Below are 13674 nucleotides of genomic sequence, written 5' to 3'. Positions count from 1 at the left end.
TGGGCACGCCGCCTTCTCCTCCGGACCGGCCCCGGCGGGTCCCGCCCGGCGCCGCGCACCCGAGCCCCGCGCTGCGGGCGGTCACCTCGAGGCCAGGCGCGCCCCGGCTGCGCGGAGCCCCGAGTAGAGCCCGGGGCCAGCCTGTCCCGGCTGCCAGCTCCAGTCACGGGGCTTGCTCGCTTCGCTGCCCTTAGAAACACGGGGGCGGGGAAAGCCGTCCCCTCCGGGTTGGGTGGGGGTCGCGCAGGGTGGGCTGTGGGAAGCACTTCTGCCTCTCTCCGGGGGCTTGGGCAAAGGCCGCGCTGTGTCCCAGGGCACCCCTAATTTATGAGCCAGGGCTTTGCGTCCCTCGCCCCACCAACATCCGTTTCTGCAGGAGCCCACCAAACTAACCATCAGTGCTGGCCTCGGGTGGCAGTGCCCACGGGGACCGATGTTGGAGCAGCACAAAAATAAGGGCTTCAAGCAGCTCATTCCCCCTGCCCTGGCCTCACCTCTACCTCCGAAGAGACTGGCTGAACAAAAACCGGCCGGGACGGCGGCTGCGCGCTGGGTTGGGGTTGTGCGATGAGTTACCCACTGCTGAAACGGGGAGGTTGCACTTAAAACACGGGGGATCTTGGGTGTGAGCGGGGCCATGCGCTCCGTGCGAGGGCAGGGAGGCTCGGGGCGTGGGAGTGACTCCTGCGGCGGCGGCAGCGCTGCGGCGCCCGTGGGAATGTTCACGGCCATCGGGACCTGCCTGAGCAGGGCCAAACTCGCTTCTTCACAGTTTAAATTGAGGTTTAAATTGAACTGGGGGTTGGGGGGGGGGGGGGGGGGGGGGGGGGCGGGGGAGAAAAAAGTCTTGCAGTGCGGTAGGTCGAAAAGGATCAAAACTTGTAGGCGTCCGAGATCATCTCAGCAGAAAAGGAAAACCTGGGGCTTTGCCCAAGTTTTGGTTTTTAGGGTGGGGGGAGTGACGGCGGGGATGACAAGGCAGGCATGTGGGGCTCTGCTCCACGCACGCCTTGGCGGCACAGACCGGAGGGACAGGCCAGACAAACCCCAGACTTTGTGTCTCCCGAGCCTTTGCATCCCTCTGCTCCTCTGCTGCTCTGATGGGTTCAAAAATAACTAGGAGCGTCCCCTGGGACTGAGGTTATGGGATAAATCTGACCCTCCAGCAGTACGTGAGAAGTTCACTAAATATCCCTGGTTAAAAATAATACCATGATACCCTGTACCTCCTGCGTGGAGGTGGAAAGCACTAATGCCGCTGGAATAATGAGCGCTGTGCCCTCGGCAGCGAAAGGGCCTCTCTGTTCCCAGAATATTGCCCTGCCCTGCTCCTGTTCATCAGGAGCTTGTTTTCTTCCAACTCATTCGTTTTCTGGGATAGGTGAGTAGGCAAAACCCAGCCACCATTTCTCCCCAGCCCCCTGAGTAGTGTGGGACATGAAGCAAGCCCAGGGAAATGAGATGGGAGACAGGATCCCTTCCTCTTAGGTGCCTTCAGCAGTTTGGTTCCAGGTCTCCAGCCAGGAGTGGAGAATGTTTCTGAGATGCTCAGAGGAGGGAACAGCCCGAGAAGGGAGACAGGAAACCAGCTCAGCCTTCCCTCGTCTCCTCTGGACAGCTGTAGTTCCCAGCTGTTTCTTGAGGAAATGGCCAAGAGCAGTTGATGAAAAACTTCCCAAAGTGGCACCAAAGGAAAGCCGGACCTGCCAGCTGCCAAACGCCAGCATGGTAAGGGCAGAAACTCCCAGCCCATGTGAATACACCAGGCACTGGCCCTGCCTTCACATCTTCTGCGACCTGATGATTAGAGCAAATTATAAGCTGGTGCTTTGGACCAACATAGCTAAAGATCAGAAGGGAGACTAATTTCATATCATCACCACCACAGAATGCAATTAAATGGCTCTGCAAAGTTTTAACACAAGTTATGACAGGAAATTTAGGAAAAAATAAATCCCCACAGCCAAAGCCAGCAGCTTCATCTGGCCGAGTCGCAGGAAGATGTACCAAGGCTGCCGAGCGCTCCCAAGGCTTGGAGGGTGACCTGTAGGCTACCTTACTGGGCCAGACTTTCTCTTTGTCAGGAGTTTTTCTTGGGTTGCACCAATCAAAGCGCCAGAAGTCATTAAAAACCCTAAACCAGCACCCAGCCGGTTGTTTTAAACAGCTGCCTGTGGATTTCTCCCAGCTGTCTCAGGGTGTCTCCTATGCCAGGGCTGCATTGCATGGCACCCACCTGGTGGGTACCCAATAGATCCTGCTCCGCTGAGCCCGAAGGCAGGAGAAGGTGCTGCGTGCTGGGGGAAAAAGGCAGCATCCCCTGGGCACAGCAAAGGGAAGGCTCAAATTTACTGCACACTGCCAGCGGCTCCGCTGGGACTGCTGTGGGATCCCCGTGGGCAGGCTCCCAGTGGGCAGGGATGTGCAGCAGGAAGGACAGGTTTGGGAGGGAGTAGCTGTGGGAAGAGTGGCCTCTCCACGTTGCATATTAATGCTCCTTGTGCTTTAATTGCAGTGGGACCTCTCGCGCAGAGCCATTAGCATGCAATGCGGAGGAACGTGTATTTTTGGGATGCCTGCCTGGCTCGCAGACTCTCAGCCGTGGGGAGGGGGTAGGCTGTGGGATGCAGGGAGAGGTGTCTCGTTCCCCCCCCCAGGGATGCCGCTGGAGTCGCAGCTCCTTCCTCAAGCCCCTGAATCATCCCCACTGCCATCTGCTGCACCCTCGCTCTTCCCCGCAGATGTCCTTCTTCCTTCCCCAGAAGGAGATGAGAACCGAGGATGAGGTGCCAAACACGACTTCAAACAGCATCTAATAAAACATGGGATTAATTTCTTCTGACTGGTGCTCAATGGCTCTGATTAAGCAGAGCAGGATTTAATTAGCTTGTTTGGACTGCCTCGAAGCCTGTGCCAAAGGTAGTGGAGTCTCAGTGGTTGGGTCTCCCCAGGCCCCAAGCAAGAGCTGATGCTGGCCTGCAAGACCTTCCCCTTGCAGAGCAGAGCGCACTGCCTGCCCTGCCAGGCTGGCAGCTCTTTCAGGATCCTCTGACCACCCTTTACCACCCAGAATGGGTGCCCTTAGCTGTGCTTAATCCCAGTGACACCCATTGGGCAGGCACAGGGGAATGACAGGAGCAGGGTGGGGTTTGATGGGAGACACAAGTTGGTGGCCCCACCAAGGAGACACTACTGTCTTCCCCAACAGCGTCTCATCCTCTGAACCCTGTGCCTTTTGGCACAAACCAAATTTGCCCTGCCACCAGGACCTCGAATTTAAAGTAGCCCTGTTCTCTCCCTGATTTACTACCAGTTGCTGGCTCCTCTCCTCTCCCTCTGCCTGTCTCCTTTAACCCATTTCATTATCTATGCTAGCTTAGGCTTGTCTATGTGGGAACATCATGGTGAAGTTATTGCAAAATAGATGGGCTGTGAATGTAAAGCGTGGCAGCTATTCCCCAGCAGCTCCCTGCGTGGCGGCTCTGATTCCTCACCCGCAATTCCTGCGCTAACCTCGGCTGCAGGCAGGCACTGCAAAGTGCCAAGCAGGAGCACCCATGTGGGACATGGCTCCTGGGCTTTCCCCAGGGAAGGCTGGGAAATCATGCTGCATTCCCATAGCTGGTGCTCCTGGGATTTTAACTCTGTGGATTCCTGTCGTTTCAGAGGAGACAAACAGAGGTAGAAGGCTCAAAGGGAGAAAGCGACGGAGATAAAGCCGAGGGGCAGGACTTCCCTGTCTGAGGAGCACAGACAACTTGCAAGCCCCAAACTTGCGCTTGCGGTTTGACTCCTGAGGAACAGGGCAAAGGCAAAACCCAAAATGTCAGAAACTGGTTACCCTGTTGCCCCGACAAAGTGTCACCTCTGCCCACCTCTTGCCAGTGCCAGCTGCTCTGGGCGAGTCTGGTTCTCCTGGTTCCCACCTCCTTTGCCACTAGCCTACACCTCCCTGCAAGGGACATCTTGCAATGAAATATCCCCTCCCCCCAGGAAAAGCAGCATGCAGGGGCTGTGATCCTGCACGGTGACAACCCCCAGCCTGGCTCCCAGCAGTGCTGCTGACATTCCCATGCAGCGCTGTGTCTGACCCTGCTCCTTCCCTGTGGCTGAGCTCTGGTGGCTGCTCTGTGGGGCCAGGCAGGGCACCGACGTGGGCTGAGGATGCTGCCAGGGGTTACATGTAAGTGCTACCTGTAGGTCTCCTGTAATGGCATAGCAGGGACCCTCCCACGGGGTGCCAGCAGAGCTGTGTGTGCCTGCAGACCCTACAGCTGATGGGATGGTGCCTGTCTTAGAGTTTCCTCAGTCATCCCACAGGACAGCCTCCGAGCTGTGCCCCATGTCAGCCATTCTCAGGTGAAGGGTCGCAGCCTCCCCAGGGTAGCAGCAGTTTTCAGCTGCCTTGGGAGCCAGGCAGAAGCCCCACTGCACCACTAAGTATCTGCAGTTCAACATCAGAGGTTTCCTCACCCCCTGCCCTCGGCAAGGAGGGGTTTAGGCAGGGAACAGGCGCCCAGCCGGCATTACGGGATCTAAATCCAGCTCTGCTGGGTCTGGTTTTGAGCCTACTCTCTCCACTGGGGCAGAGCCTCTGGGTCCTATCTCTCCTGTTTCTTCTCCAGGCTGAGTCCCTTATCTGTCACCTCTTCCATCTGTCTCTTCCTGATATGTGTTGCCAGCAGTGCCCTGAGCCAGCCACCCCCTCTAGCGCCCTGCAACGTGGCCGGAGCGCCTCTGACGGAGGGTGACCTTGGGTTTTGGAGCACACCTTCCCCCTGCTGCCACTGGCCCCATGGGTGCTCCCACAGCAGGGTGGACCGGTGCCAGGTGTGTGCGTGGAGCTGTAAATCTGCTGCGAGCATGGTGACAGTTTGGGTACTTATTTTAGCAGCCTTATTTTAGGTAAAAAGCTGCTGCAGGGTGAGCTGTGGTCCAACTGGCTCTGCTGCCCACGAGGGTTTCCTCCATCGCTCCTGGGAGTTTTGTGGGAGGAAGGGGGACCTCAGGGCTATAGGAAAGGCTTTCCAGTCAGCAGCCTGCCATTGGAGCCAGTGTCCTCAGGGACACTCACCTCTGCAACATCCTCCAAGGTTTCAAATCCAGCTCTTGCTGCTCAGAGGGCTTGCTCTGGCTCTGCTCTCACACCCAGCCATCCATGGCCACCTCGCTTCCCAGCAGGCAGTGAGGGGACCTAGCTGGTACTCATCCATCCCCTGGTCTGCAGAATGCTCCAGGGAACAGACTCGCCCCCAGGCCACAGACCACACTCCAAAAGGAGCCCTTTCCTGCTCCCACACTGCACTAAGCACCCCTTTTCCTGACTCAAAAAACCCCCAAACCAATCCATTTTATCAAGCCCATGTTTTTCTGGCTTGCACCTTCACTTTGTCATATGGAAACGCTGTGACTGTCTCTCCCCCCTGGGACCTTCAGGCAGGGAGCCACTCCCCCCCACCCTGGCTTTTACCTTTACTGTTTTCAGCACGGTCTCTTCCTTCTCCCTCTGAGCACTCACCGCTCATCCAGCCTGCACGACTTGCTGACCCAGCACTCCTGCCCGCTCCTCCATCCGTTTTGCCTCCACACGTAATGCACTTTCATAATCTCCCCTAGGAAGGTCGTGCAGAGCAGGTCACAGTGCCGCATCGGGCGCTGTGACTGCACAGGGGTCCCCATGCACTGCCTGGGCCCCTGCACCTGGGTTTCCCTCGCCATCCACCCCAGTACTTGGCCCAGACACCTCCAGGGATGTGGGAAACCCCAAAATACCTAGTTAGAGGGCTGCCTGCAGGACAGATGCTCCTCTGTGATGGCCCTGCTTGTGCTGGCCATGTCGTGTCACTGGTCCCAGGGAGTTTTGTACTAAGCCAGGCTCAGTACTTAGGCTGCCCACAGCCTCCCCACATCCTGGCCCTGGTTGCTGCCAGATGAGTGAGGAGTGGGCAAAGGCTGGTGACTGCCTGCAACAACAGCCTGGGGGAACAACAGCCCAGATGTGAACCCCAGCCCAGATGTGTACAACAGCCCAGGTGGGAACTGCAGCCCAGCTCTGCCAGTGCCGCAAGCTGAGGGATGCTTTGTGCCAAGGCCACTGCCCCAGTGCCTCCCTCTGTTCCCAAATCTCTTCTGGGGGCTTTGCCATGCCCACACTGTGCCCATGGCCACTGCCATCATCCCACCCAGCGAGAAACACGAGAGCCATTGCACAAGACCCAGCCAAAGCCTTTCCTATTCTGATCAGCACAGGCATGGGCTGCTCACCACGGGGCCTTGTTAGCTTAATGAATGAATTTCAAAGCTGGGCTTTCAGATGACATTTGGGCATACAGCTTTGGGCAAAAGACTTTTGGAGTGCCAGGCTAGTACACAGTCTCCGTGTCTCCAAAAATCCTCATCTTCTGGTTTCTGAGTGAAATAATAACCAAACCAGGAGACTCTCATAAAGGAAATCAGCAAAGACAACTACTTTTATATGTGCGCTTAAGTATTTAGGTCAGTATTTTTAGAATAAATAGCCGTGGGTTGGTTCCTATCTTTTCACTTTCATTTTTCACACTTCAGCTTCATTTTCCTGAATCTGGTTGTACTGAAGCAGCAATTGGGTTTTTCAAAGCACTCACACGTACCAGTGTGCTGACCTCACTGCCTCCTGCTTCTCCATGGCTCCTCTGGCCTTTCCTTCTCCTCTGAGATATCACCACAGTTGGGGGCTGTATCTGTTCCCCTATGCCATAAAGATTTCCCCACGAGTTGGAGAGGGAAAGGAGGAAATGGGCTGCAGTGGGATCAGCTCTGCAAGGGGGTGAGGATCTTTGCTGCTCTGAAGCGGGAAAGGGATGCCCGTGTGCATTGTCATGGCCCATGATGGATGTGTGTGGCTCCCTGCACGTCCCCAGTCCTGCTCCCAATGCCATCCAGTCCCTTCTCACTCCAAAGAGAGCCCTGGCCACGAGCTGGGCCACCCTGCAGCCTGCTATTAAAAGCAAACCATCTAGAAGAGTCCTTCGGAGTGAAAGCAGCTTTTAAAGGAAACATTGGCAGCCTCGTTTGGCTGCAACAGCGCCTGCTTTGCTAACGGCCTCCAAAATTAGAAGAGGCTCAGAAACTTAGGATGGATGTTACTGCAGCAGAGTGGGGAGGGGGCATGAGGGGGAGGCTCCAGCCTGCTCAGCCTCAGCTGTGCTTCCCCAGGAATCAGGATGCTGCTCCATAGCTCATTGATACAACCTTTTTTGCGGGGGAGAAGAAAAGATTGGCATGGGAAGAGAGCATGGGGCACAATGCCTGGCCGCCATGGAAATCCCGGGCATGCACGTGCTGTTGGAAGAAACAGCGATCTCTGCTGTGCTAAACACGCTCCACGGGAGCGACAGAGATGTGCCAAAGCCTCTTCATGACTTAGCTCCTAATAAACACGCTGCGGATGGGAAACAAGCCCTTGGCTTCCCCCAGCGTGGGCGAGCGGCGAGCTCACCCCGGCGATGCTCCAGCCCTACAAGCTGGGGGGGCTGTGGGGCACGTCCCTGCTGGTCTCTGGAACTGGGTCTGGGCTCCTGCCTGCCCTGCATTGCCTCTGGGAGAGTTTTTCCCGAAGTAAAGCCTTCCTCCTCCCCAGCTCAACGGCCGCTTCACCTCCAAGAGTTATTCACAGATAAACTCCATAAATTTGGGGGACAGCCATTTTATCACTCCTGGCAGCTCTGTGCAATGCCTGCCACAAGGTGAAGCCGCGGGAGCTGGGAAGGGATGGAAAAACCAGCTCCCAGGAGAGCTGGAGCAGCAGGGCACCTGGCCAGGACCAGCTCTGCTCTGGGACAGCTGGGGCCATGGCTGGCCGGATCCTGCCCCGGCTCTCACTGCCCACCTGGGGTTTCTGAGGCTTTGTTAGACACAGGGAGGCTCGAGAGCAGAAAACCTCCTCCTCCTCCTCCTGCCTGCCTTGCCTCCATGGATGATTTATTTCGACACGCGACTCCATCCTGTTTTGCTGCATCACTCCAGGCGCTTTATTGCCTCTGGCCTGGACTGGCGACATCTCTGCACCCATCCCTGGCTTGCTGGGAGCAGAAAGGAGCCCTCAAGCCCCTGCCGCCAGGGCTCATCAGGATATCGAAATGCTCCCAAGTTTTGGTGGTTAGTTGGCCTTTCCTGACCTCCCAGAGCAGCTTCCCTTCTCCTGGCCCCTTCCTTGAACTGTTGGTCCATCACAGCCCAGCAGCTTCCACCTGGGGCTGTTTAGAGTGCCCATTGCTGGGAAGAATGCCTGTGCTTGTCAATTCACTGGGAATATTCTGCTGGAACATCACCTGTAAAAATAAACACATTTTTAAAATTTCCATCCTTGATTTTGCCCTGCACTTACAAAGGTGCGGGGTCTATTCAGTAGCTCTAATGGCTCCATGAGCCTCCAAAGCGATGTGGCCCTTATCCATAGTGGGTGTGTGGGCAGTGTGTGCTCTTGCAGATGAGCACCACTGCCATCCCGTCTGGACACAGACCTGTACAGGCTGATTCCTGCCCGGGACACTGCACCCCAGCCTGCTGCAGGATTGCCCTCCCACCAGGCACCACTGCTGGCAGTTTGGATTTCGAATTTTAATTTTGACTGAGCTATAGGTTCTTTTATCTTCATGTTGCTGCCAGCCTGGTATTCCCTTTTCCCATGGGAAAACCAAAACTCCAGGGCATGATGACTGCTGGAGGTGCTAATGGGGAGGATGGGAGAGGGGTTTCCAGCCAACTGGGGCACCACACACTCCCTGCACCCCTCCAAAACTAACCCTTCCATTTCACAGCCTCCCTGGAGCACAGCGCAGCCATTGAGAGGGGCTGGATTTGGTGTCTAAAATTCCCTGTCTTCTAATAAGGCTTTTTTCCCCTCTAAACCTGTGAGCAGGAAGAACCCCCTCCTCATCTGGGCGAGATTTCCACACCTCAGTGGCGGTGGCGAGCACTCTGCATGGCTCGCATTCAAATGAACTCGGCGCAGGCAGGCGGCCAGCGGTACCGGGGGGCTGCCACCCATCCCCTCTCCCACCCAGCCCCACGGCCGCGGAGCCGCTGATGTTTTTGGGAAGGAGTCATTCGCCTGCCGTGGGGTTGGGGTTTCTGGGTCTGGCGGGCGCTGCGGCGTTGGGGTTTCCTGTTTACCCGCGCAGCTGTGCCGGCGGTTGGAGGCAGCTCGGTGCCGGAGGGAGCTCGGCGTCGGCCGAAACATCACCAGTGCCAAAACATCGCCGGTGCCTGAAGTGGCTCCGGAGTCCAAGGCCTGCGTGCAGAACCCCAACCAGCAAAAGGCTTTTCATGAAAGCGGCGGCGGCAGCAGCAGCAGCGATCCGCTGGTAGATGCTGCATGCGCATAATTAATTAAATTGCATAATTAATAATACTGCATTATTAATAAAGGCCTGGGGGGCGTCCCCACCATAACCAGGGGGCGAGTGCCACCCTGGCCCGGCAGCCCGGGACGCGGAGGCGAAGCCCTGCGCTGGCAGCACCCGAACCCCCGCGGCCACGGGCGCGGGCACGCGTGGGTGCGATGCCTTCCCGCTCCTCCCCTCCCCCACGCCAGCAGGAAGGCGGGCAGCAGGGTGGGCAGCGGGGCCGGACCCCGGTCCCTCTCCCGGCCCGTGTCCCTCCCCCCTCGGCCCGTGTCCCCCCCGGGGGCCGCGCGGCGCCGCGCGGGCGGGGCGGGGCGCGGAAGGGGCTTCTTGAAACCGCCGCGCGCTGATTGGTGGAGCCTCGCTCCGCCCCGCCCCCTCCTCCTCGCAGCCCCCCCTTCCCTCCGGCCCTCCCCGCTCCGTGGGGGCCCTGAGGGTACCGGAGGGCGCCGTTCCCCCGCCGTGTCCGCCCCCGGCCGCGGGGACGGGCGGGGACGGGCGGGGCGGGTCGCGGTGCGGGGCCGGGGCGGCCGCGGCCGAGGGGGGTGGGGGGGGGAACAGGCGGGGGCCGCGCGCCGCCGCTCAGAGCAACGGCGCCCCCTGGCGGTGCCGGCACAGCGCGGACCCGCGGGGTCCTGTGTCCGTGTGTCCCCCCGTGCCCCGTGTCCGTGTGTCCCCCGGGGGTGTCCGTGTGTTCCCCGGGGGTGTCCGTGCGTCCCCCGGGGGTGTCTGTGTCCGTGTGTCCCCCCGTGCCCCGTGTCCGTGTGTCCCCCCGTGCCCCGTGTCCGTGTGTTCCCCGGGGGTGTCCGTGTGTCCCCCGGGGGTGTCTGTGTCCGTGTGTCCCCCCGTGCCCCGTGTCCGTGTGTCCCCCGGGGGTGTCCGTGTGTCCCCCCGTGCCCTGTGTCCGTGTGTCCCCCCGTGCCCTGTGTTCGTGTGTCCCCCGAGGCTGTCTGTGTCCGTGTGTCCCCCGGGGGTGTCCGTGTGTCCCCCCGTGTCCTGTGTCCGTGTGTCCCCCGGGGGTGTCTGTGTCCGTGTGTCCTCACGTGTCCTATGTCCGTGTGTCCCCCGGGGGTGTCTGTCTTCCCCCGTGGTGCTGTGTCCGTGTGGTCCCCGGGGGGTTCCTGTCCCTGTGTACCCTCGGGATCCTGTGTCCATATGTCCAGGGATGTCCTGTGCCCCCCCGGTGGGTGCCCCTGTCCCTGTGTACCCCCAGTGTCCTAGCCCCATGTGCCCACGGGTGTCCTGTGTCTGTGTAACCCCTCCAGATATCCAAGTGTTCATGGACTGCCCTGGGATGGCCCTGTCCTCCTGTACCCCCCGAGTGCTCCTGTCCCCGTGGATTGCCTGGGACTCTCTGCTCTTGTGGACCCCTGGAGCTATTCCTGTCCCCATGGACCCCCCCCTTGCAGTCCCTGCCCACATGGCCCACCAGCACCTCCCAAACCTTCTCCAGAAAGTTCTGCTTCCCAGTGGGCTTTTCCTGCTGCCCTGCAAGCACCAGGGAACCCCCTGGTGCTCCCCATCCCCATCAGGGCTGGGCTCTGCCTGGGTGCCCCATGTCACACTCTGTCCCATTCAAACAACCCCTCATTGCTCTGGGCTTTGGTGTCTCAATTAAACCCAAATGAAATCCCACAGCCTGGCTCAGCCTCATGGCACACAGCCTCCCTCGTCCTCTCCCTGGCCCGGTGGGCAAGCCAGCCTTGAAATTAAGTAAATACCAATGGAGGAGTTGAAAAATAGGTTACCTTGTAATTGATTTTTTTTTTTTTTGCCTGCAGCTAAAGAAAAAGTAGCCTTCCTGCTGTCCTGTGCAGTGTGTTTGAGAACGTACTGGGGTGTGTACTAGCTGAAGGGGTGGCATGACAGCTCCTTGGCCCAGCCTTTCCCACTGCCTCTCTTCTGAGATTGGTTTTTTTTTGTCCCTTTCCCCAGCCTTTAAACTCCAGGCGCTGCCAGGGAAATCTAAAGCTTTGATAGCTTGGAGGAGCCAAGAACAGGACTCCTGGCAGAGTGACGGGGCCCTGATCATGTGCCAGGAGCTGTGGGAGAGCCCTTCTCTTAGGGAGACCCAGGCTCGTGGGGTGCCAGTTTATCCCCTGTCCTACCACCCTATGGCACCCTATGGCACTGCCTCTGTGCCAGCCAGAGCTGCTGCAGCTGCTGTGGGTAGCAGAGGGTGGGAGGTGGTGCAGGGCAGAGCACCCCAATGCTGGTCTCCAAGCAGTTGGAGGGCTCCTCCTCCCTGGAGTCCTTTGTACCCTCAGCCCAGGCTCTGCTCCTTGGTGGTGCAGAGCTCCTGATGCAGCAAGACACGAGAGTTTGATTTATGAAGTGCATTAGTATCACTTTTTCTCCTCTTTTCCATAACGAGCCATTTGTATGGCTCTGTCTGTGTGCTGTCTCCCTTCTTCCCATCAGCACACAGGTTTGGGGAGCCTTTTCCAGGGTGAAGAGACCTTCAGCTCACCCACCCCTGCTACATTCTGGGGGCCTGGGGTCCCTGCACATTCTATCTCAGGGGCTATGACTCCAGAGGCTGTGAGTGCTGATTATTGGGGCTTGTGGGTGATGACTGCAGCCCATGGCTGGGAGTGGGATCCCTGCTAGGGCAGTTTGGGACACCCTGAAAACCTGTCCAAGCCCCTGGTGGTGTGGTCTCCCTCAGCAGTACAGGAGGGCTGGGGTCTCAGTCTCCACTAACGCTGTCCCTAGTGTGGGTCCCACTCCTGGCCTCGCAGGGTGCTGGGATTAGCTGTGGCTGCACCAGCACCGGGCTGGTGCTCGCCAGCATCCCCTTAAAATCTGAGAAAACCTACATTTCAGCCGAGATCTACCTCACGCCGCAGCCCCTTTCACCCACTGCCAAGCCCCTGAGCAATTCATCCTCCCTACTACTCCAAGAAGCGATAAAACCAACAGGTCACTTTTTTCCCCCCTGCTCAGCAGTAATTAATGGTTTAATTAACACTCACGACATCCAATTCCCATTGCTTTGCATGAGCAGCCTCCACTGCCGGGTCCTCGCTGCGAACTCTCGGGTGAGTGGGGGTGGAAAGGGTTAGCCGGGAGCTGGTGGGAGCCGCCGGCTGGAGGCCGCCCATCTGGCCCGGATTTCTTCCGAAGCTGGAAAGTTCTCCTCCTCCCGAGCAGCAGCGGCAGATCCAACACGTTCCACAGCCTGCTCTGCTTCTGCACGGGCTTGTTTACCATGCGGCGGCCGAGGCAGAACCCGGGCACCATCAGCACTCACAGCCCTCGTTACTTACCCCGAACGATTTTCCAGTATTTTAACACCAATCCCTGAGAAATTTTAGCTGTCCCAAGGAGAATAGCTGCTTGTAACCGGTTGCTAATTACAAGTATGAATGTCAATTAATTCATTTAGCTAATTATCCACTCTCTGAGCATCACGCACCAAAGAACTGTAAAAGACGGGCATATGGTGATGGATCAGAAGGAAGGAGCTGGTGCCGGCGTGCGCTCGCTGGGCGGCCGGGGCGAAGGGATGCAGGCAGCCTGAGAGCTCGGGAATTACAACATTATGCTAATTGGGCCTGGAAAACATCAACCCTCTCCTTGCAACTTTTGTTTGGAGGCTCGAGCGTGGGTCAAGCATCTGAAGTGTTTCTAATTGTGCTGTTCCCTTTGACTCCGAGGAGTGGGAAGAATCGTTTTCCCTGCATGGAACAAACCTTTTGATCCTAATCTCTGGCTGCAGAAACAAACAGTCCTAAGGAGGGAGGGAGAGATCCCTGAAGAGCTTCCTGGCCAGGGGCCTCCGTGCTAAAGGTGGGGAGATGTTCTGGAGGACGCTTGCTGCCATCTGGTTTGTAGGGCACCTGGTCTGCTGCAAGGGGGTAGAAAACCATTGTGGTGAGAAATACCCTATTTGCTGTCCCAAAAGACAATGCTTTAAAGGAAATGTTGTTTTCTGAAATGGTGGAATTTAATCGTATCTGGGTGTGCAAAGCCACCTTCAAGGCATGGAAGGGGTTGGGCAGGGCAAAAGGGCTGCTCCATTCCTGCTCTCGGAATGAAGAATTGCACATTTTATCCAAGTAGCTGAGCAGTGAATGCTCAGTGGGGTTAAAGTCCTCAGGCAACAATCTTCTTCCAGAGAGAATCTCCATCAGCATAATCGGATCAATCACCTGGTGCTGTGCAGCGCTGCTTCCTCCATCCCCCAAAGGCTCCAAACCCCCTCAGGGCGGCATCACCCTGAGGTGGGCCCCACCTCCATCCCTACCCGGCCCAGCCCTTGCAGAGGTATCCAAGTGTCCCACCTCCC

The 13674-nt window shown here is 57.9% G+C and overlaps 1 long non-coding RNA gene across 1 annotated transcript; it reads right to left on the bottom strand.

Moving 5' to 3' along the window:
• Positions 1-6443: 6443 nt before the first annotated feature.
• Positions 6444-13194, bottom strand: LOC109145951. The gene is made up of 2 exons (XR_002047670.2): positions 12359-13194; positions 6444-8309 (listed from the first exon to the last, which is right to left on the bottom strand). It is a non-coding gene; the product is annotated as an uncharacterized LOC109145951 (long non-coding RNA).
• Positions 13195-13674: the final 480 nt, after the last annotated feature.

This window comes from Corvus cornix, chromosome 8, assembly GCF_000738735.6.
Source record: "Corvus cornix cornix isolate S_Up_H32 chromosome 8, ASM73873v5, whole genome shotgun sequence".
Taxonomy (NCBI): Eukaryota; Metazoa; Chordata; class Aves; order Passeriformes; family Corvidae; genus Corvus; species Corvus cornix.
This window is presented reverse-complemented; position numbering and strand designations above follow the sequence as displayed.